General features: G+C 47.8%; 1 protein-coding gene across 6 annotated transcripts in view; it reads left to right on the top strand.

Annotated features, from left to right (window-relative positions):
• The window catches only part of HIVEP3 (human immunodeficiency virus type I enhancer binding protein 3), a 272,282-nt gene that overhangs the window by 29,415 nt on the left and 219,889 nt on the right, over window positions 1–22,978 (top strand). For 4 of the 6 annotated variants that reach the window (XM_029619605.1, XM_029619607.1, XM_029619606.1 and 1 more), the window contains one exon: window positions 22,255–22,367. The exons of 1 other annotated variant lie outside the window; for it this stretch is intronic. The gene's annotated coding sequence lies outside the window, so the exon portion shown is untranslated. Of the gene's footprint in view, window positions 1–20,641; window positions 20,818–22,254; window positions 22,368–22,978 lie in introns of those variants that run through there. One more of the 6 variants, XM_029619609.1, reaches the window with a different exon arrangement.

The raw sequence follows: 22,978 nt of genomic DNA, 5'->3' as shown, positions 1-22,978 counted from the left end.
GGTCTGCTGACAAGGAAGGTGGTTAAGGCAATAGGGCAAGAAAGGGGCTATCCTAGGCAGGGAATTTGCAGAGCTGCTAGCAGCATCCACAGACAGCCCTGATTGTCCGCTGGCTGGAGGCGGGAGTGGTTCTGGAAAACTGGAGGGGAGCAGCTAGGAGGCCTGAAGCTGAAGGCTCAATAGTCTGACCTGGGTAGAAATGTAATAGAATCACATCTAGAGACAGGATGGTGGAATATCCAGCAGCTTGCAGCGTGCATTCAGCAGGGGGCCGGGTCATGTCCATTAAATCTGATTAATTTCTTTGGCTAGGTGACCAGGGAATTAGGTCACAGGCGGGTGCTGCACGCCAGCTAGTAAGATGTTAGATGGGCCTTTTACACTGTTCGCACCGTAGACTTCATAGGTGCCAGAGTGGTGGTCATGATTAAAAATTGAGTGGTAGGTCAGCCTGAAATGAGGGTGGCCAGCGAGGTGTCGCAGGATTCAGTCCTGACCCTGGTATAGGCAATGTTTTCATAAATGATATTTCAGAAGGGCTAGACAAAGAGGAATGGCTCTTGATAGATAATACTAAGATCTGAAGCAGGCCAGGTATAGTTGGGAGGCCCTGTCCCCTAAAGATATGACCCAGTTCCCTCTATTCAACCCCTTGTCTTCCCCCCCCCCCCCCCCCCCCTAAAATCCCTTTCACTTTGGTTGGCAGGAAGAGAGCGGTGCTTCTTACCTATTTCTGCCTCCTCTGCTGACTGGTTTCCTTTGGAAATTTGAATGTGCTGAGATCCCCTTAATCTCACTGGTCTTGCCAGCTAGTAGCACATTTCAAACTGTAGAGTGAAGCTGACTGACAGGGGAGGAAGATACGGCATGAAACACTGCTGTTTTCCTCATGCTAGATGGAAAGAGAGGGTCACAGAGGGGGAGGAGCTCCCCTAGCCCCACCAGAAATAAAACTAGATATCCGCTTCTTCAGGCCTCGTGATAGAGCCAGCCCTAATCTGTAATATACCTCCTTCAGTAAGAGAGCTATTTCTGCCTCTGGCCCCAAGCAATGGAACCTGCTCCCTCCTGAACTGAGGCTGGAACAATGTCCAATCACCTTTAAGAAGAGACTTAAGACTTTGTTGTTCAAACAAGCCTTCCCATAACTACTCACCTCAGCCTTGGTTCTTATCCGCATCATGAGTACACTATCCAACTTGAGGCCTTCACAGTCCTCCCCTATTTAATTTCCATGCTTTTCGCCCAAGTTATACAAACCCTATTCACTATACTTGCTTCACCCCATTTTATGTTTTCCAGGTTATTTCTACCCTGTTCATTGTTTTACCCAGGTTATTCTTCCCTGTTCATTGTAAAACAAGACTTTGTCTATGTTATTTTGCTGGTTGTAATGTAAACCGAAGTGATAATTAATCTTGTTAATTGAACCTCGGTATATAAAAGTTATAAATAAATAAATAAATACCTTTAGCACTTCAGAGGGATCAGAAAACTACATCTGCCCATGAGGAGAGAATGGATTTGAAACTGGTCATTCAGATATCTCAAAGGTGGAGTTAATGCTCAAGGAGCAAGCATTTTTATTTTTGGACCAAATGAAATTCTAGAAAGTGGGTTCATGACATGGGTTTGAATGGGGTAGGCTTAGGAGTGATGTAAGGAAATAATGGGCCTGATTTTCAAAAGGTTATGTGCGCCGGGCCTATTTTCAAAAGCCCCGGAGACACACGTAAAGCCACGGGATGCGTGTTAAGTCCTGGGGCTTGCAAAAAGGGGCAGGGCGGGGTCAGAGGCTCCCGGCACAGCGGCAAATGGCCCGCTGTGCCAGGGATCACGCGCGCCGGCAGTTGGCCGACGTGAACAACTTACTGCAGCCCTTGCGTGCGCATGTTATAAAATTGGGCGTACATGTGCGTGTGCCGGGTAGCGCATGCACATGTACGCCCACGCGTACCTCTTAAAATCTACCCCAGATATTTTTACTGAAAGGATGGTGGATTAATTGAATGGCTTCCCAGCAGATGTTACAGATATTGGAGTCCTCTCCATTAAATTAAAAAAAAAAAAAATTCACCTTTTTCCTTCCGGCCCCTCTGCAGTTCCATGTATGAAAACATGAAACAGAACTGGCTTCAGGACTATCCCTCCCTGTGGTTACCCTCTTCTCCTCGCAGTGACCCCTGTGTATTGCACCAGCCTCTGGTGCCTATTACACAGCCATTGCCTGTACTGAAGTAAATAGTTATCACGCGGCACTGGTGGTTCCATTTTGTAAGTGTTTTATTCTCGCCTTAGTAGAGCATTTATAACTCAAGAGTGACACAACTATGGGTTACCTGTTGATAACGCTCTTCTCATGAGTGAACAATGAGGGCAGCTGGATATCTCTAGGCACTGCGTTAAAGGGTTTTGCATGGTCCGATGTGGCTGTTTTCTATTGCTTTAGGTTGAGTACGGTCTCAATGCCTTGGCGACGACATTGTCCACCAAGGGACGTTGTATATCTTAGTTACCTACTATGCAAAGCAATGTCTGGTCTCTGGTGACCTGGGTGTGCTTTCATGGGGAGGGGCTAGGGTGGGGGGACATTGTTTTAATGTTAGTGATAGCTTTCTAGTCACGGGCATGGGGATGTGGTGAAATCTCCCCATTGCTGGAGATTTTTAAGATCAGGTTAGCCAGTTATATCCTTTAAAAAAGGATATAACTGGCAGGTTTAGAACTCAAGATGGCTTAATGTCCAGCCAGGTAAAAGTGCTTCCTGCTGTATTGGGGAGTGGCCATTGTTTGCTGTAATCGTGTTGGCTTATTCCTTTCTGCTCATCTTTTTGGGGGGTGAGGGTGAGAGTGGGAGTGTCACTGCTGTGTGAAGCAGTACAAAATAGGTTCTCCATGCTAGAGACCTGCAAAGTTTGATCACGTGTTGCCTAGATCTGAAACTAGTTATCTAGCTAGTAGGTGACTTTAAGCTTGAGGGGCAATAAACCTCCTTCAATTCGTAGCGTTATGATGCTCCTTTTGTGGGGTGGATTTCAAAAGCATTTGCATATGTGAAATGTGCTTTTTGAAAATGTATCCTGAGGGTTGAACCCGTGAAAGTGTATGTGGAAGTGATTTTGCGTCTACTTTTCCACTTCCTGCATCGAGGACTTTCCGAGGGGGCGGAATCGGGATTGATGCGTGCACATTCGTTTTTTTTTTTTTTTCTTTTGTTAACGCATGTAAATGTTGGTGTGAACCCACTTGCTCCCTAGTGGATTTGAATGCGCGTAGCTTGTGCCTCTTACAAGGTACGTGCAACTCTGATTAATTTTGGAGCGGACTTGCGCGCTAAGTTTGCTTTGAAATTTTGGGCTGAAGTACACGCAAACTTCAACCTTAACCGCTCTCTTATAAAACTGGGCTCTCAAGAATAAAAAAAAAAAATCCCCAGAACAGACAACATGATGCCACTTTTTTAATTTTTTTAATCTCCCATCTCGCTGGTTCTTCTGTGCTCACAATATACTCATTTACCTTTCGCCAGAGAGAGTGTGACATATAATACGGGCATGGTCTGAGCAGGCAATTTTTTTTTTTTTTTGTAATCTCTTACAGAAAATCAACAACTCAATAACATATGTCATTATTGGTGGCAAATTGTAACCAGAGCAGGCAGCTGGAGGCACCGGAAAATGTGGCATCTTGTAAACAATGCAGCAGTGTGGGGGAGGCGGGGGGGAGGAGAGACTTGCGTACGGTAAATTCATATTGACAGCAATTTTTGTTGCTTTGCTGCCTGTGGATGGTTGGGGAAACACCCCTCCCGCCCCCAGCTTTGCTTTGATGATGGCAGTGTACTCCTGGGGGGGGGGGGGGTGGGGTGCGGGCAAGGAGCAGCTAATTTGATGCAATGGTTACTGAGACTGTGAGGTTACCAAATACCTATTAGGAGGTGAATGACACCCAGGGGGAATGTTTAGGTGAAAGCAACACGCTGTACAAGAAACCTATTAAAAATTGATTTAACACTTGAATTCCCCTTTATTTGATTTGACATGGCTGGCCTTACCCTTCATACTCGTATTACTTAGAAAAATGCAAGGGTATTCTGTCTCCCGTGGCAATGGCACGATAAAGAGGCTCAAGGGGTTAAGCGAACACTTCACCCTTTTTTTTTTTTTTAAGAAGGGTCTTTCGTTGCACGCTCGTTTATTGTCTGAAACCTCAACGTGGCCATGTGCAAAAATAAACCACTTCTGGACCCCTCCTCTGACATGATGTGTGCATGCATTTCTGCATAAGGAACCATGGGGACTCCTTGTCGGAAGGAGTGACGCAAAAGATCATGGGGGTGATACGGAGAGATCTGGCCAACAGAGTTTGGGGTTTGAGCTCCCCCACGTGGGAGAAAGAGATGGTAAGTGCTTAAGCCTTTAGAAACCTGGGCCACCATCTCAGGGCATGGATTCTTAGTTCAATTTTTCCTGCGTTGCCCTGTCTGTGCAGTCCCTTTTTTTTTTTTGATGGAGGGGAAGAACTCTGAGGGTTTTCTTCACAGAGACCTGGTTTCTCCCCCCCCCCCCCCCACCCCCCATGAGCACTATTCATCGAGATGTTGTCTTCTCTAAGTGAATAAAGCAATTCCTTCTCAACAGCTATTTGAATATTTGAGGACTTGAACGCTCTCCAAACCATTATTATTGGCACATACTACCAGGAAGGTTGCAGAAAGTGTGAGAATTAGGACTTTTCATTCTGATCAGTAATTGAAGCTGAATTTCTACCCATTACACAATGGGGAAGAATCATCAAGCAAATGTGTGAAATTGAGAGAAGGTCTGCGCTTTCTGCAGTCTGAATAATTGGAAAGGTGAAGGAGTGAGATTTCTAAGAAATGGGCATTATCCTTAGATTGCTTGTGAGTCTACCCCCTTTCACTCTCATCCTGTGACCCCCTTGTTCTGGAGCCTCCTTTCCATTGAAAGAAGCCCACCTCGGGGTTACATTGCTGCCCCCAGTGCCCTCAGACCATGTCCATCACAGACCCCCACAAGGTCTACGTCCTGTGCCTGGGGGCCTCACATGAAGTGCACGGCTGTCCTTTTTGTACTCAGATGTCCCCCAAGGGTCATCGAGCATGCCTGGACAAGATGGACAAATTGGCGCCAGGAAGTCAGAGCCTTCAACCTCAGTGTCGGGGATGTTGAGACCCCAGAGGTGTTGGAGCCGTCATGTCCTCTCCCTCGCCAATCCCCCAGCTGGAGATAGGTGCTGGGGATTGACCCATATCCATTTTTTCCCTCTGTAGGTCTGGGTTGTCGCCATCATCCTCGGTGCCGGGGAAAGACTGAGCCGAACATCGGAGGGAACCGAGGAAGCACTGGCATAGGTCACCTTCCTCCCATGGCTCCAAGCTTGGGAAGGTGCCGGCTTGCCTGTGATGCCCCTGAAGCAGCCCCGAGCCAATGAGGCATCAACGCCTGTCGAAGTCAAGAGCCCAAAGCGGTCCTGACCAGTGTTGGTGCTGGTCACTGGTTCCCCTCAGGGCTCCGAGGGGAACCAGGTTACACGTCCCTCTCCTCAAGCTGTACTGTCATTGACAGCATTTGAGTTGGAGCTTAGGATGCGTCTGGCAGTGGGGCAAGCCCTACAGGGTATCGAGCTGCCGGCCCCCTCCGTGCCGGAGCCTGCACCATTTATGCTAGCTCCGTTGTTGGAGCGCTTGGATCTCCTCCTCTGTGCACTGCTAATGCAACCCATACCGATACCCTGGGAGCCCTCGCTATCATGAGGGGTACCGGTGAGGCCATGGTAGGAAACCATTCCCATTGAAGATTCCTCCAATGAGGAAGGGCCGTTGGCTTTGGTGGTAAGTCTTCCATGACCGATTCCATGGCCATTGAGCCTCAGGTTACTGGGGCCCAAGGACATCCATCGATGTCCTTGGGCCAAGTGTGCTATCGGTGCCCTGGTCCAAGTCTGTGCTTCAGGCTCCCCCACCAGCGTCACCAGAGAGTGAAATTGATGCCCAGTATGACCCATGGGAAGATGAGCCTCTGAGGACCTACCTTCGGAACCCTCTCCTCCAGAGGAGAGATGTAGCTCCCCTCCAGAGGACCTGACATTTGCAGGTTTTGTAAGAGCAGTGGCAGAGTCTTTCCCTTTCCAGCTCCTCACTGAAGAGGACTCCAGGCACAAGATGCTGGAGATCCCTCAGTTCGTTGATGCTCCTAAAGTAGTAGTTGCGGTCCCAGCCCAAGATATCTTTAAGGACTTGGTTAGGAGACTCTGGGAACACCCAATCTTGGTCCCTCTGATGATCAGGAAGACCGACACAGTGTACCTGGTGCAACCATCTGTGGAATTCTGTGGAATTCTCCGGAAGCAGGTGCAGGATTTGACCGACCGCTTCCCTCAACAATCTCAGAATTTCCTAAAAGTTGTGCAACAAGGATTGGAATGTGACAAACATAAAGTTTGATCTGCGTATGATGACTTTGAGACAGTGACAAGAGTGGCCACGGTGAGCATTGGGGCTTGTCGTATGGCCTGGCCAAGTGCCTCTGATCTCCAGCTTGAGGTACAGGACCATATTGCTGACCTACCTTGCACTGGAGAGAATCAAGGAGGCAGCAGCGCAACTCAAAGATCATCATGAGACCTTGCAGCATCTATCCGCAAGCACCTCGGACTCTAGTCTTCAGGCAAAAAATCCTCGAGGCAGGGTCCTTGATGACCATTCTACTGTCTGAGGAAATACTACCCTCCGGCAAGCGGGGCACGACCTCAGAGGCCTGGACTGAGGTCTCTGACTAGACACCAGTGTGTCCCCATAACTCAGCCAGCACCGCAGCAGACTCCTGCCTCGGGTTTTTGACTGGCTGTGAGGGAGTTTAAGCCATTTCAGATCAGTGGGTCTTCTCCATCATCCGCCAGGGTACAAGTTATATTTCCAGGAGACCTCGCTGGACTCTTCCCTGTGTTCATTTCAGAAGGCTTCCAGGGATTGAGAAATACTTCTCAAGGAGCTCTCTGCCCTAACAATGGCCAGAGCGGTCAAGCCCATCCCTCCCGGTCAGTGGGGAAGCGGATTCTACTCCAGGTATTTCCTTATCCCGAAGAGAACGGGAGACCTTCGCCTGATTTTGGATCTGAGGGCCTTGAACAAGTTCCTCACATGGGAGAAGTTCAAGATGATCTCGCTGAGTGCCCTAATTCCCCTTCTGCACCACAGGGACTGGCTTTGCTCCCTTGATCTACAAGATGCCTAGGCTCACATAGAGATTGCCCATGCCCACCAGAAATATCTTGGGTTTGTGGTGGGCGAACACCATGTTCAGTACAGGGTGATGCCCTTTGGACTGGCATCCACACCCTGCATTTTCACGAAGTGCCTTGCAGCGGTGGCTGCGCATCTGCAAAGGCAGTGCATGCGAGTCTTTCCCTATCTGGATGACTGGTCGATCAAGGGCGCCTGCAGACAGGGAACGCTGCAGTCCCTACAGGCCACCATTCAAATCTTGGAAAACTTGGGGTTTACAATCAATTACCCCAAGCCCCAGATGCTCCCGTCCCCACATCTGAACTTCATAGATGCCATGTTCGACGCAGCTCAAGCTCGGGCATTTTTGCCCAGGGATCAAGCAATTACCTTGGCTTCATTGGCGGGGACAATCTCACGAAGTTGCCAAATTTCGGCGCGCACCATGTTGCCCTTACTGGGGCACATGGCAGCGACTGTCCAACTCACCCCCTTTGTTCGCCTTCAGATGCAAAGGGCGCAGTAGTCCCTGCGGTCTCAGGGGTGTCAGGCCATTCAGGACCTTGGAGCGCACATTCGGGTCACTGCATTGCTCCGAGACTCCCTGTCGTGGTGGGAGGTGGAGGTTCTCGTCCAGGTTTCCCCCCTTCAGGCTGTACTCACCACAGATGCCTCCCACCTAGGTTGAGGAGCTCATGTGGGGGACCTTTACAGCCAGGGTTGCTGGTCAAGCTCAGGAGCTGAGGTGTCAGATCAATTTCCTGGAGCTGCGGGCAGTCCGTTATGCCCTCTGAGCATTTTGGGAGCAACTGTCCGGCAAGGTTGTGCTAGTCCATGTGGTACCTCAGCATATGGATAGTGGCATGCTGGACATGCTCAGTGTAGCTAGTCAAAGTTCTAGAAACTTTGACAGAAGTTTTCCGTGTCTGGCTTCATCTGATGATGTCACCCACATGTGAAGACTAACATCCTGCTGTCCTAGGAGAACACCTGTTACAGGTAAGGAGCTCTGCTTTCCCCCTCATGTTTGCTTTTTATAACCCTAAAAATTAAATTAAACTGACTGCTGCTTTAAGTTCCATCAAAACGGTTCCTCGTTGGTGCTTGCAAATATTGCATTTTGTGCATGCGATTTTTCTCCATGACAATGTAATTTTCCTTTAACATCTTAATAATGCTAATGTAAACACTTTTTTTTTTTTTTTTTTTTGAAAGCGTGCAGATTGCTGCTGGGAGAAAAAAAAAAAGTACACGGAAAACATAATCAGCCTAAGTGCAGAGGCTTTGTTATTGAAACCCTAATCTCTCTTTTGCCACCTTAATACAATAATGTGGATTACAATATCGGTGTCTGTGTTACAAGGGCTGCTGCTGCTGCCACCAAAGAAAAGATGATTAATTTCCAAGATTAGCAGGTGCATTGGCATCGTGCATATCTCCCGCGGCCGGCACACAAATCTGTAAGGAAGTAGCCCCATGGGGGGGGGGGGGGGAGGGGTGTGCTTGTGGACCAGGAAAGTAAAGTGAAAAACTGGAAGGCCAGTCGGGGTTTGAAAACTGTGCATCAGATACAGAGAAAAGTGTAGAATTGTGCATTTGAGGGTCATAAATCCCACTAGCCACTTCCCGATTAGCAAGGTGTGGGGAGCAGATGGCTGAAGGAATTGTCGCAGCGCTACAGAGCCGTTCACCTCTAGTTCACTGGTTCGGACTCTGCTCAAATCCCACTGGGACCCCCTTTTTAAAAAAATTTTTTTTTTTTAATTTTTATAAAGATGATCGAGGAACGAGTTGGTGATCTCGGTCCAGCTCTGGGGGTGGGGGGGAGGGCGTCATAACGGAAACGTTAACATTGCGACCCCCTGTCGGATGCCCGGGCCTTCTCTCCTGGTTTTGTGACAAGGACACAAGCGGAAGCAATTAGGTGGTCAGTCCCTGAGAGCCAGTGAACCAGAAAGGGATCCAGGAGTTGGTAGTGTCTGGTGGATCTGTTGGTCGGCAGGAAAAGCTTAGCGGTCCGCTTGGGTTGCATGAGGAGAGGCGTCGGCAATAGGACAAATCATGGCCACACGCTGCCGACGCGATGACCCTCACCTCAAGGTCTGCGCTGGGCTCTGGAGGCCATGCCTTCATGGGAACGCTGAGAGGATGGAGGGCAGCGCAGGGCACGGCGAGTAAAACTGCCCCTGTCCTGTAACACAGACTCTGCAGCGAGGCTGAGTATTCACTAAAGCACTCGCCAAAAGATAAAAGGTGATGGGGAGTAGGTTGGAGGGGAAGATAACTAGCGAGAGAGAGCAATTACAAATAGACAGGTATGCCTAGCGGGTCCTGTGTTCCAGCTTGTATTTCTTTATTGTCTAATAAAGCATTTATTTGTAATATCTTTCACTCTTTTATTATGTTTTAATATCTTTATTAACATATAGTTGTTCATTTTCTGCGTAGCACGCCTGCCTGTAGGTTAACTGTCCTTTACCGCTGGTATCTTCCCTGTATTTCCTTGTGGTTTTGTGTTTCTCCGTGTGCGCCACCGGGAATACGATAGAAACATTTTAAAATACTTGGCCGGGTCTGATAAAAAATACAAGAAGGGGTGGCATTTTGCGCAGAAGAATAAAAATGCAAGGGCGAGGGGTAAAAGGGTTGCTTTTCCACGTTATGCGCCTTCCTTCCCTCCTGGGAATGCTTCACCGCGCGATGACCGCCCGTCGAGGGACTTCTCGGAAAGCAAGTCAGGACCTGGCTGTTTGTTCAGTCTTCTGAGGTTTAGAGGTGGGGCTGAGGAATGCGTGGATCACAAACGCCCATTAACCAGGTGACTCCGGGGAAACCCCACTAACGCGTTGCCAGGAACGAATAACAAGAAATTGGGTGGGGGGGCACGTGTCGGAGACAGGATGTTGAGCCCGGATCTGTGGCACTACTCAGGTTCTTATGTGGTATTCATTTTTTGCTTTCTGGTGCATACTGTATTTGTAGTGTTTAAATTTTTTATATTTGCTACAGTTTGTTCTTGTTTCTACCAGTCTGTGCTGTACACTTTTTATTTTTATTATTATTATTATTTTGTTTTGTTTGGTAAAGTTTATAAAATAAGGATATTAAAGTTTGACTCTTTCATCAGCCTGATATAAACCAGTCCTTATTCAACTGATATATCTCCGTGAACACTATATCCATTTGTTTAATACTGCAGGACATTAAAAAAAAAAAAAAAAGAAATGTGTACAGGTGTGCTACAATTTTGGGTGGGGCTGGTGAAGCAGTGTGCGAGGGAAGCTTGCACTAAGGATGTCAAAAGGACACAAAAGAATCCTTAGGCAATGACAGATCTTGAGAGACTTTAAATAATTTTAACTCTTTCTTCACTGTCTTAATCTTTTTAAGGGTAGCATTTTATTCTTAATGATGGTAACTTTTATATCTTTTAGATTATAGTTTTTAGATATTTATAATATTATAATATGTATTGTTTCATTTTTCTAACTATTCTTTTGGTTTTTATTATATTTGAATTTTGTGAACCGTTGAGACGGATTTCTCCATACAACGGTATATAAAACTGCTTAAATAAGTAAAATAAAATGTCAAATATCGACCTAATAAATGAGGCGTGAATTCTTGCCGTTTTAATCATTTAAACATTATTATTTGCTGGTGTGAGCCAGGGACCTGCTCATGTTTGATATAAAACACACATTGTATATAGATTTGGTGCTGGGGTTTTATTTTCTGTCTCTGATCATCCTCAGCAGTGCAAGTAAAGGATGTAAATACTGTTAAGAAAACTAATGATTTATTCATTCATTTGATTTACATTCTGCTTTATCGGGCACCTCAGAGCGGATTACTTTTAGGTACTGTAGGTGTTTCCCTATCCCCAGGGGGTTTACAGTCAAACAGGCCAATTCAGAAAGGTGGATGTGTGAGTATATATTTGAAATACTTTGCTTTCATTTTCAAATCTTTGTTAAAAAAATAAAAAAATAAATAAAAATAATAATAATAATAAAATAAATACATTTGGAGGGGGGCCTGTTGCAAAAGTCTTTTTAATTTCTTTGTTGGCTTCGTTAATTACGGTTGCTGTTCCCAGGCCAGAGAGCTGTTCATTGCTCCCCCTGCACAGTTCCGGTGTCTCATTAAAGGCACCGATCACATGTTAATTTTTAATAATAATAATAATAATAATAATAATAATAATAATGATAAACACCGTAAGCATCCCGAGAGGTGGTGAATTACTGCAGTACAGTAATTGCTGCTGCTGACAGTGGCATGCACCCAGCATTCCTGTGCTTTATGATTTGGGATTCTCCTCTCCGGCGGGTGTGCGTGTGCGGTATGCTATGGCGGTGTTCCCCCAACCCTCTCCTGGAGACGCACCTAGCCAGTCAGGTTTTCAGGATTGCCACAGTGAATTCGCATGAGATGGATTTGCATATCCTGGATCTCCGCGTATGCAAATCTATATTATGGATATCCTGAAAACCCGACTGGTTAAATGTGCCTCCAGGAGAGGGGGTTGGGAAACACTATATTATGGAAGCAATTTTCCAAACTGCATGGTGGGTGCAAAGTCCATGGGTACTTTCATTGATGAGTTTTGCACTCTTTTCTCAAAGGAAAGTATGCTTGTACTTTCTCTTTTGAAAACTGACCAAGGGGACATTAAATGTGTGTTATTTTTTAATTTGCACCTGTGGTGGGGTTTTTTTTTTGTGTGTATTTTTTCCAGGGGAAATCGATGTGCATGGTTTTGAAAATGCAGAACTATGTGTTTGTTGCTTCATCCTGCCCGAGGATTGGTAATTTTCAGAAAGCCCTTTCATCCTCTTTCCTCCTGCTGTTTTGAGCTACCAGCTCAGTCGGGACCAGTCTATCAGGCCAATAGACTGACCATCACAGCAACAGCCCTTTGGCTCAAGGCCCCCAAAATACAGCAGCAGCTCCCTTTTAGGACCTGGGGCCAATGCTCTCCGAACTTGCCCAGCAGGTGTCACTGTTGTGCAGTGACTTGAGGTGTCCCCTCCCTTCCTCTCACGCTGCCTCTGGGGCTTCCCCAGACCCTTCTGCCCCGATCTGGGTGCAGGAATTGTCTAGGTCCTGCCGCGTAGCAGTGCAAGCTGCACCCGTTGGGCTGGCCCCTAGAAGTGAGCATGGCTTAGCTGCTGTTGGTGACCATTTGATTTTGAATACTACCTAGGCTATAATTAGCAAAACCTTCTTTTAACGATAAGTTGGCAGGCAGGAGCGTAATGTGTTTTACGTTGCCTTGTCTGAGTTAGTCTCAGACTCCCACATTGTAAAGAGAGCACAAACCACATCTGCCACAGCAAAATCCCGTTTCCAGATGTTGTAACATGCAGAGGGGGGGGGGGATAACGTCCCACAAAGAGTGCGCCTGGAGACTCTCAGCCAGTCCCCAAGGCGCACTGTATCTGTATGAATGATTATAGCACCATCGACGGTTTTACTGATCGCCCTTTAGATCTGTGTCAAAATCATAAAGTCTGTATGAAAATGTTTCTGCTAAACTGTGTTCAGGAAAGCATTTCCCCAGGCTTGCCGCTGCCAAGCATGCAGATTCCCCCCCCCCCCCCCCCCCCACTCTACTCTTCCTCATCCATTTCTCACTGGGACACCATCGTGCATGGCCTTTCTCCTAATTTCTCTCCATTCCATAGAAGAAAGATACTTTCATGCCCCTCCCCCAGCTCCCTTTGCATTTTCTATTTATCTGGTGGTTGGAGTCTCCTTGCCTTTCCACTTTGTTTGCATCGTTGCGTCTTGTCCTAAGTCTCCATCCTTCCATTTTAGGACTTAAAAGAAGAAAACCAAACTTCACTTCGGTGTTAGGAACATCTGCTCCGTTTTGCTGAGTGTGTGCTGATTTTTTGTCCTTTGAGTGGTGTTGACCTCCTCCCCCCCCTCACCTTCAGGTATCGAGATGTATGGAAGAATAGTGCTCTGCAGGATGTGCCATATTTGGGCCAGAGCAAAGGTCCGAGACCAGCAGCCCATCTGCAAGGGTGGCCGGTCCGGGTCAGATCCATTCATTATTATATAATAATTATTGCTCTCTCCCAGGGATAGGCAGGGGGCTTCCCAAGTCTGTCTGGCTAATATTCGTTTATGCTGCTCTGGGAACTTGTCCAGACCCCTTTTAAGCCCAGCTATCCCAAGTGTCTTGACCACATCCTCCGGCAACGAATTCTGCAGCTGGATTGCGAATGGAGTGAAAAAAAACAAACCCAACTGTTTTCCACGATTTGTTCTCAAATCTGCTGCTTGTCCATTTCACGGTCTGTCCTCTAGCCTTAGTGGTGTTGGAAAGGGTAATTAACCGTTCCCTATTTGCCCATTCCACCCCACTCATGATTTTATAAGCCTCTGTCATATCTCTTCTCCCAGCTGAAAAGTCCTGACCTGTTTAACCGTTCCTCGCCCCCTTGTTGCTTTCTCTGTACCTTTTCTAGTTCTACTTTTATCTTGCTCAAGGCGTGGTCACACCCCGGATTGATGGAGGCATTAGGATATTCTCAGTTGTATTCTCCCAGCCTTTCAGAATAATTCATGACCTGCTGTTTTGTGACCGCTGCTGCACCCTGAGCTGAGGGATTTCACCAAATCGCCCACAGTGACTCCAAGATCTTTCCCCCCCCCCCCCCCCCCCCCCCGAGTGGTAGCTCCTAATACTGAACCTGTACTTAGTTATTTTTCCCCTGTGGGCATCACTTTGCACTTGTCCACATTTAAATTTAATCCCACACTTCGATGCCCAGTTTCCCAGTCTCGTCAGGTCCTCCAGTTGTTCCTCATGAACCGCTAGTGTGTTAAACACAATTTTGTATCATTTCTAAATATGACCACCTCACTTAGGGCTCCCTTTTTTTTCCAGATCATTTATGTAATTGTACAACAGCTCAGATTCCTGGGGCACTTCACAGTTCACCTTTCTTCATTGGGAAAACTGAGCATTTTGTCTGTCTCTGCATCCTGGCTTTTTACTAGTTACCAGCCCAGAGTGGGACATTGCCTCCTATGCCATGGCTTAATGTCTTAAGGAGTCTTTAATGAGGGACCTTCTTTCAGTTCAGCCAGTGAGTAGAGGCAGAATAGGAATGGATTCCTTTATTTTATTTTACATCTCAATAAGTAGAAAAACTTTACTGTACCCCTAGGAATGCTGATGTCGCCGGTGAATTCATTATTTTTTTTTTATTTATGTATTTATTAGATTTTTATATTCTGCTTTTTGGCACTTCAAAGTGGATTACATTCGGGGACTGTAGTTATTTCTCTGTCCCCAGAGGGCTCACAATCTAAGTTTGTGCCTGAGGCAATGGAAGGTAAATTGGCTCCTTGCCCTCTTGTCACACCCTGTTAATTGTAAACCGACATGATGCGACTCCCATCGCGAATGCCGGTATATAAAAAATTAAAATAAATAAATAAATAAAGGTTGCCAGGAGCCAATTACCTGGTTTCCTGTCCTATCGTTGAGTGTTGGACAACAAATTGTATTTTGATCTCCTCCATCACTGCCTTATGGTTTCTGTGGAGCTTCGGGTGAAGCTCTCTCTATTTTCTGACTGTGCTTTTATTGGAGCCCAAGTGTGGCTCCATCACAGGAAATGCTTGTTGGTCCTGAATGTTTTCCACTTTCGTTTCTGGGGAAGATCAGATGATGCTCTCTCGGCCTCCTATGTTCCTCCAATCCCTTGCTCCCCTGAGGCCTGGAAGTTTGCATCTCGGCACCCGCTGGGGTTTGGGGAGGGATGAAGGGTCTCCTGTCTCTCGAACTTGCGCCTGCTGGGGAAAGATTTCATGCACCCCAGACCCCGTACCCTTTTTTTTGGGAAGGATCTGATAGCCTGGGGTCTGCTATAACAAAGATCCCCATTGGTCTGTGAGGCAGGAGGTCGGAGGGCTCCTGTGATGGCGAAATCTGCCGGCGGTGTAACTCTAAAGCCAAGAGAGGGTGGTGGGCACAGGCAAGAGTGAGGCTGACACGTTCTAAGTGTAGCAGGGGCAGGATGGATTCTGCCTGCGGCAGCCACCTTCCTCCTCCGGTTGAGCCCTCGGGTGCTGGTGGCCCTGCAGGACTTTGCACAGCATCGATGGGAAATGCAGGGCACCCACTAAGATAATGTGGAACCCAAACCTGGAGATGGGGAAGGCTCCCACAGAAACAGGGCAGGACCACAGCAGGGGGAAACCTGGAGACAGGAAGGTGCCCACAGAAGCAGTTGTAGGAGCACCATAGGAGGACTGGATCTGCAAAGACCAAACTCTGGCAAAACGCAGACTGTGTGAGCCTGGAGTACAACTCTCTGTCCAAACAGGAACAAGAATGACTGCCAGCGGGAAGAGACGGGAGGACTAACCTGATAGCCCCAGGGGCCCACCGGAGGCCCTCTGCTGGCAGGCGGCCAGAACTGCCCCACAGAACCCCACAGCTCCAAATGTGTGCGTGATGCTAGATATAGACTGTGTGGGCTGAGAGTCAGAGGTCGCTTGAAACACACATTCTCCGTCTGTATGTGATCAGGAGAGCAAAACTGCTGGTGTGTACGTGAGCTTCTGATGACGCATGGTAGCCTGTCTTATCTTCTCCAGCCCCAGATGTATCAGAAAATAAGTGCTGAAATTGTTGATGGAAAAATGTAAAGATGGGCAGAAAAAACAGGGGAGGTGGACTTCCCCAAAACAATCTGTTCGTTTTAAATCTGAGCATTGCATTGGCTGAGTGCAGATGCACCGGGATAGCTTCAGAAGTGCCTGGTGGCGGCTGGAATCCCTTTTCCCTGCATGAATGGCTTGGTTTGGACACAGTGTTGCAATGTTTCTGAAGATTCTCCGGATGAAACAGTGTGACTGCAGTTTGCAGCTCTTCAACATGGAAGCGTAGAATAGGGCAGCAAGGTGCATAGCCTGTGCTGGTTTTCTCCAGGCTCTGGTCATCTTTGGACTGGCTCAAGGGATAATCAGTTCTTTCTTCCTGTTGACTTGGGGGAGTGATATCCCAGAAACTAAGTGTAGCTTCAGTTATTTTTGAATTTTATTTTGAAATAAAATAAATACATAAAAATCTGTGACATGACCAAGTGAAAGAATCTGAATTCCAAAAATCTTTTTTTTTTATTTTCCTTAAACTTTAAGAAAACCCCACAAAATTGCCTCAGGATTAACAGGCCGATTACAGTAAGGAGCGATAGGAAGAGGTGCGTTACGGCCGGGTGCACCCGCATTTGCCGCATGCACAGTTCGGATCACCTACCGCTCGATACTGTATTTAAATAGCTTGCAAATGCAAGCCGCGTCCAAGAAGCGTCCGTGAAGCGTTAGGCATGCACAATCCATTTTACTGTATAGAGCGCTATACAGCACCTATAACAGTATCCTGGGTGCGCTGGTACCTGTCATTTCAAATGACGTTTGAAATGACAGGTACCAGGGGGGATTGAGAGTCCTCTCCCCCCCCCTCCCGAAGCAAGGCGGCGCGAAAATTAAAACAAAAGTGAATAAAGTGTAATAAGAGCAATAAAAGTAAACTTACTGCATGTGAATTTTCTTTGAACAGTCCTCTCTCTCTCTCTCTCTCTCTCTCCTCCTCCCGAGACACGTACTGCGGCTCCCCTGCCTCCCGGGGGCAGCCGAAAGCGTACGGGCGGGCAGGCGAAAGTGAATAAATGCACGACCGTACGCGGCGGGAGCCGGCGGGCGTGCATTCATTCACTCACCTTCGCCGGCGGGCATGCATTCATCCAAGCGGAGGGAGCCGGCGGGCGTGCATTCATTCACTCACCTTCGCCGGCGGGCGTGCATTCATCCAAGCGGAGGGAGCCGGCAGGCGTGCATTCATCCAGCGGAGGAAGCCGGCGGCGAAAGTGGCTTCCAGCAGCCCCCGCCGGCGGTGAATGAATGCACGCCTGTGTACGCCTGTGCATGCAATTTGGGCGCTCAAGGCGTGAAGTCACGACATTTGACGTCACGGCGTGTGACGTCGGCGTTCGCTAATGCACTGCCTTGAGCGCCCAAATTGCATGCACAGGCGCACACAGGCGTGCATTCATTCACCTTCGCCGGCGGGGGCAGGGGAGCCAAAGCGGCTTCCAGCAGCCCCCGCCGGCGAAGGTGAATGAATGCACGCCTGTGTGCGCAATTTGGGCGCTCAAGGCAGTGCATTAGCGAACGCCGACGTCACACGCCGTGACGTCAAACGTCGTGACTTCACGCCTTGAGCGACCAAATTGCACGCACAGGCGCGCATTCATTCACCTTCGCCGGCGGGGGCTGCTGGAAGCCGCTTTCGCCGCCGGCTCCCTCCGCTGGATGGATGCATGCACGCCCGCCGGTGAAGGTGAGTGAATGAATGCACGCCCGCCGGCTCCCGCTGCGTACGGGCGTGCATTCATTCACTTTCGCCCGCCCGCTTTCGCCACCGGCTGCCCCCGGGAGGCAGGTGAGCCGCAGTACGCGCCTCGGGAGGAGGAGAGAGGACTGTTCAAAGGAAATTCACATGCAGTAAGTTTACTTTTATTATACTTTATTTACTTTTGTTTTAATGACATGTCAATTTTCGCCCTGCGCCTTGCTTCGGGAGGGGGGGATTTTGACCGGAGCCTGCCTATTGCTGTCACACCACACTAACGCCAGGGTAAGGGACCCGGGGGGTGAGGGGGTCGTTTGCCCATGAAATTTCGTCTCTCTGACCCGACGCCCCACACTAACGCAGGGGTAAGGGTAGGCGGTAAGTTATCAGGTTAAACGTGCGGCAAAACTACAGGTTAAACAGGAGATAATCAGGGCGCACTTTGCTGTATGGGAGGGAATAGCTAATCGGAGCGTTTACATCTCATATACATGCTGCGGGCGGAAAGGATTACCGGTTGATTTAAAGAAGCGGTAAGGATGAGTTTAAAAGGGGTAGTGAATCACGGGTTGGACTTGCGTGGCCAAATTGTGAGTTAGAAGCGGGTTAGAAGCAGGGTAACCGCGGCCGCGCTTTACTGTATCGGCCTGTAAGTTAGCTAGAGTGTTTTTTGTTTTCCTTGTTCACGTCTGAAACTTAAAGCACGACCAGACCCCTAGAGTTAACTCTCATAGAGGTGCTGAAGACCTAGTTTACATTCCTGTGTTGGTTTTAGAGAGTAAAACTAGAATGTCATCTGCATGTGACAATTTGCTCTATTATTAGAGGGAGTATGGGAGCTTAGCATAAAAGTATTTACTGGTTTTTTTTCCCCATGATTTAAATTGTTTTGAGAAGTCTAATAAGTATAAAGAACGCCTTTAGCTTGGAAAAGATATGATTGAGATTTATAAAATCATGAGTGGGTTAGAACGGGTAAATAGGGAACTGGTTTTTACCCTTTCAAACAGCACTGGGACTAGGGGACTCTCCATGAAACTAACATCCGGCAGATTTAAAGCAAATTGTAGGAAATTCTTTTTTTTTTACTCCACGCACAATCAAACTGTGCAATCTGTTACCGGAGGGCATGGTCAAGGCAACTAACATAGTGGGAGGGTTGGACAAATTCCTGAAGGAAAAGTCCATAAACAGTTATTAATCAGGTAGACTTGGAAAAGACAGCGCTTATCTCTGGGAGTGAGATATAAGAAAAAGACCAACTCTTGGGGATTTGATGGGTACTTTTGACCACTGTCAGAGACAGAATGACGAGCTTGATGGACCCTGGTCTGACCTAGCATGGCACTACTTATGTTATGTTCTTACTGAGAAAAAGACAGTGTGATACATTTTTTTCATTAATTTGGGTTCTTACAATGTCCATGAAGCTCGAACTTCTTTAGAAGAGACCTTGCTGATCTTGAAAGCTCCTCTCTGGGTAATTCTTATCTTGTTAGATTTAAAAAAAAAAAAAAAAGACTCGCGGCCTAAATAGAATCCACAGTTATGTGAAATCAGAACATCCTTAATCCTCCATAAATGGCTCCTGGAGAACGAGACCCTTACAGTTTCAGAGCAATTGGATTGCTCTGCTGTTCTAGCATGATTTGGGGTCACAATGATTATCTGGCGGTATTGTAAAATTTGCATTAAACTATTTTTAAAAATTGTGCGCTAAATTTTTGTACTTTTGGGGACATGAATGCTCTGGGATGGGAGTTGGGGATAGCACTTTTAGCTCTGGTATGCCCTGTGACATACTTTGTATAGTTTTATTATTGTAAACCAGTTGTGTTAATCTTTGATTTGGACAAGTAGTATAAAAATTTAAAAATTAAATTTAAAAATTAGTCTGGTCTTCTGTCCACTTATAACTGTCCATGGGTATTTTGGATCTGGCCCAGATATGAGTGAGAATGTGTTTTAACTATCTGGTTGTCTTTGTCAAAATAAAGCTGTCCAGTGTTGTAAAGAAAGTGATTGGAGCAGAGTTAAGCCTGAGGGTTCCAGTTACTAGACTATATGAATCTTTCTGTGCTACTGCTCATCTGCCTTTTTTTTTTTTTTTTTTTAAATCATTTTCTGAATATTTACTTAGATTTTTATATTCTGCTTTTCGGCACTTCAGAGTGTAGATCAGAGCGGATTACATTCGGGTACTATAGGTATTTCTCTATTCCCACAGGGTTTATAATCTAATTTTGAACCTGAGGCAATGGAGCACATAGTACATCGACCCACTTCCCCTATCTTTCCTGAGAGGGTTATGTCTTCTGCTTATACCAGTGTCAGTGGAAAATGGATTTTGGATTTACCAAATTTGTTGTTCAAAAGTTTGAAATTTTTTTTTTTTTTTACTATATTTAGAAATCAAAATCTAAGACCCTAGTTTAAGAAAGCATTTTTGAATGTAAAAATATATATATTTTCACGTTTTTACAAAAGTGAAATAAAAGTTACCTGAATTCCAGGTAACCTGCAGGCAGCATAGACAGAAAAGCTCTTACAGGAGTGCTCCTTTGCTGCTATAGCCAAACTTTATTTAAGGTTAGAGTAGGGCTTTTACTGACAGAGACAGATCCGGAGCAGCTGTACTCGAGACCCCCCCCGGATTTTGTATCTGGGGAGAGAGCTTGGTAGGTACATCGGGCTCCCAGAGGGCGTTCCTTTCATGCCTCTAGCTTTGCAGCGCTCGGGAGAAAGCAGGAGACCGAGCGCTCTCCGATCCAGCTGCATCTGTGTGTGGGGGGGGGGGGGGGGGGGGGAGAGAGAGGAGTTGCAGCCAAGCCCTGGCTGCCTCCCTCCTGGATCTGCAGCAGCGCCCATGGAGTAGAGCGGCTGACACTTCCGGCGGCAGCCTACCCGGCCAATCAGCCGGCTGGAGCAGCAGCACGTGAAATATGGTGATGACTTTTTATTTTTCTGCTAAGGAGCCCTGATGAGAGAGCGAGAGGGAGAGGGGCAGGGAAAAGTGTACAGGGGAGGCGGGCGGCAGAATGTGCCCGCCTGGTGCCAGTCGCCCCCGGTGTGCAGACAGAAGGAGCCGTGCGGGGCTGATCGCGGGGGGGCATCCGAGCTGCACCAGCTCCCTGGCAAGGCGGGTGCGTTTGGAGCGAGCCCCGAGGCTGCCGCCGCCGCCGCCGCTCAGGTGAGCTGGGGATGGCGGGCACTGGGCATGTGCGCGTCTCTGGGTGCGATCCTTTTCTTCTGAGCCCTGCAGGGGTGGCGCGGGGGCCGCTTCTTTCCCGGCCGGGCTTAAAGACGGGTCAGGAGACGAAGTTTGCTTTGGTTATTCGCAGCGTTTTCTCCCCAAGACAGAGACCGAACCACATATTTGGCCACCTTTTTTTTTTTTTTTTTTTAAGGTCTTTTTTTTTCGCGGTAGCAATGTGTGTATAGTTAAAATTCTCATGTGCATTAAGAGTGGCTTTGCTGGGAGACAGTTTGGGGTTAGTTGGATATTAAAGGTGAACTGTACAGTAAGGGTAAAAACATTGGAAAACGAGTTTAAGAAATTAAAAAAAAACAAAACCAACTTTGTAAAAACAATAATAGTAGGAATGTAACTATTGTAAAATGTTTGCAGAATGTACTCGTGGAAAGCCAGTGAAATGATGTCCGTCCCTGCCGCCGCTACAAACACCCGACAACCCCCGAACTTTATTTCCAAAATTGTTTTACGGAAGGTGGTGGTGGTGGTGGTGGTGGTGGTGGTTAGGGTGGGGGGGGGGGGTGTCTAGCATTAGTAGATCAGGCTTTTAAATAATGGGAGGGAGCGGGCAGGGATGAATGGATGCGATGCGAGTCAGGGGCGAAGGTTTCCGACCGGAGCTGGAATCGCTCTTGGACGCGGGGCTCCTGGCTGCATGATCTCCGTTACGAGCACTTCCCGGGGGGGGGGGGGGGGGGGGGGGCTGGCAAAGGAGGTTTCAGGGTTACCAGCAGATTGACCATGCATTGGCTTAACCTAGTAGGTTGGGCGTTTTTTCTTTTTAATTGACAGACGGGCAGAAACGAGGTGGCTTTCTTTTCATTAAGGCTCTTGATGACAATAGCGCCCCCCCCCCCCCGAAATATAACCCGTATCCCTCCTCTGGACCTCGTTTTCCGTTCGGGGGGGGGGGGGGGTTCAAGACGCTCAGCACCATTTGGCCGTCCTCTGTGCTTTTCAAGCCCTGACTGATGAGCGGTTTTCCCCTTTTCCCGACGTGCAAGTTGGATGTACTGTATCTTTAAAAAGGTACCTACAACCCGTTCCAGGAAGGGCCCAAGCTTCGCGCCCCCCCCCCCCCCTCTCCCCGCAAAGCAGCTGGGCAGGCTCTGGGTGGATTCCGCAAAGAGCCGCCGATTCAAGGAGGTCCCCGGTTTAGCATTTTATTCGAGGGAATAATAAGGAGAGAGGGGAAGGCAGATCGGTGGCGGAGCCCGGAGCATGCTCACAAGCTGCGCGCGAGCTTACGGAGCTTCCCCGGCTGCGCTGGGGAAGATCGCGTGCCTGGGGGACGCGTTTGTGTCTGCAATTTGTGGCTTTTAGCAACGCTCCTCACGACGATGCACGTTTCTCCTCCTTGTCGGCTGCAAATAGGTGCTAGCGCTATTAAATCCAATGCAAGCGGAGCGGCTGCCGAGGACCGGAAAGGAAGTAAGCCACGTCTGATTCGCAGCAGTGAAGGATCTGCCTGCTGTCTGAAGACAAAGGTAGGATTTTTTTTCTCTCCCCTTTTGTTTCAAATATTGCAAATGTACATTTTTTTGGGATATATAGATGCATTATACTATTTGTATTTTTTTTCGGGGGGAGGGAGGGGCGGGTTGGTTTTTATGTCTTGTTTTTTTTTTCTGAGATTTTTCTATTTAGGGTTTATTTATTTTGTCCTTTTTAGAAAGATACGGGATTGCTAAAACATTGGGCGTACGGTGTGTATGCGCGTGCTCGAGCTTCTGTGTCTCGTATGCATGCATGTCCGTACAGCTAGATACATGTGCATGTTTGTGTGTGTGTGTGTGTGTATTTATCCATCTAATAACGTATAGGTAGTAGTCGGTGTGCGGCTCAGTCTGTGTATTCCCAGGGTGGGCTGAGCTCACCGCCGTGCTGAAGATCTGAGAATGTGTAGTGTAGCCTTAGCGCTGGCAGTCGGCCCACATCCATGCCATTAACGCTGAGTGCGCCGGGCTGCAGCTGTTTCCGGAGGCTCTGCGCCTCCAGATGTAAACATGTGCGTCCCGAGCGCTGGGTGTAAAACGGTCGTGGTGGACGGCCTGGGTTTTTGTGGGGGGAGCCGCAGCTCAGCCTCGATTGTTGGAAG

Source organism: Rhinatrema bivittatum, chromosome 11 (genome assembly GCF_901001135.1).
Source record: "Rhinatrema bivittatum chromosome 11, aRhiBiv1.1, whole genome shotgun sequence".
NCBI lineage: Eukaryota > Metazoa > Chordata > Amphibia > Gymnophiona > Rhinatrematidae > Rhinatrema > Rhinatrema bivittatum.
This window is presented reverse-complemented; position numbering and strand designations above follow the sequence as displayed.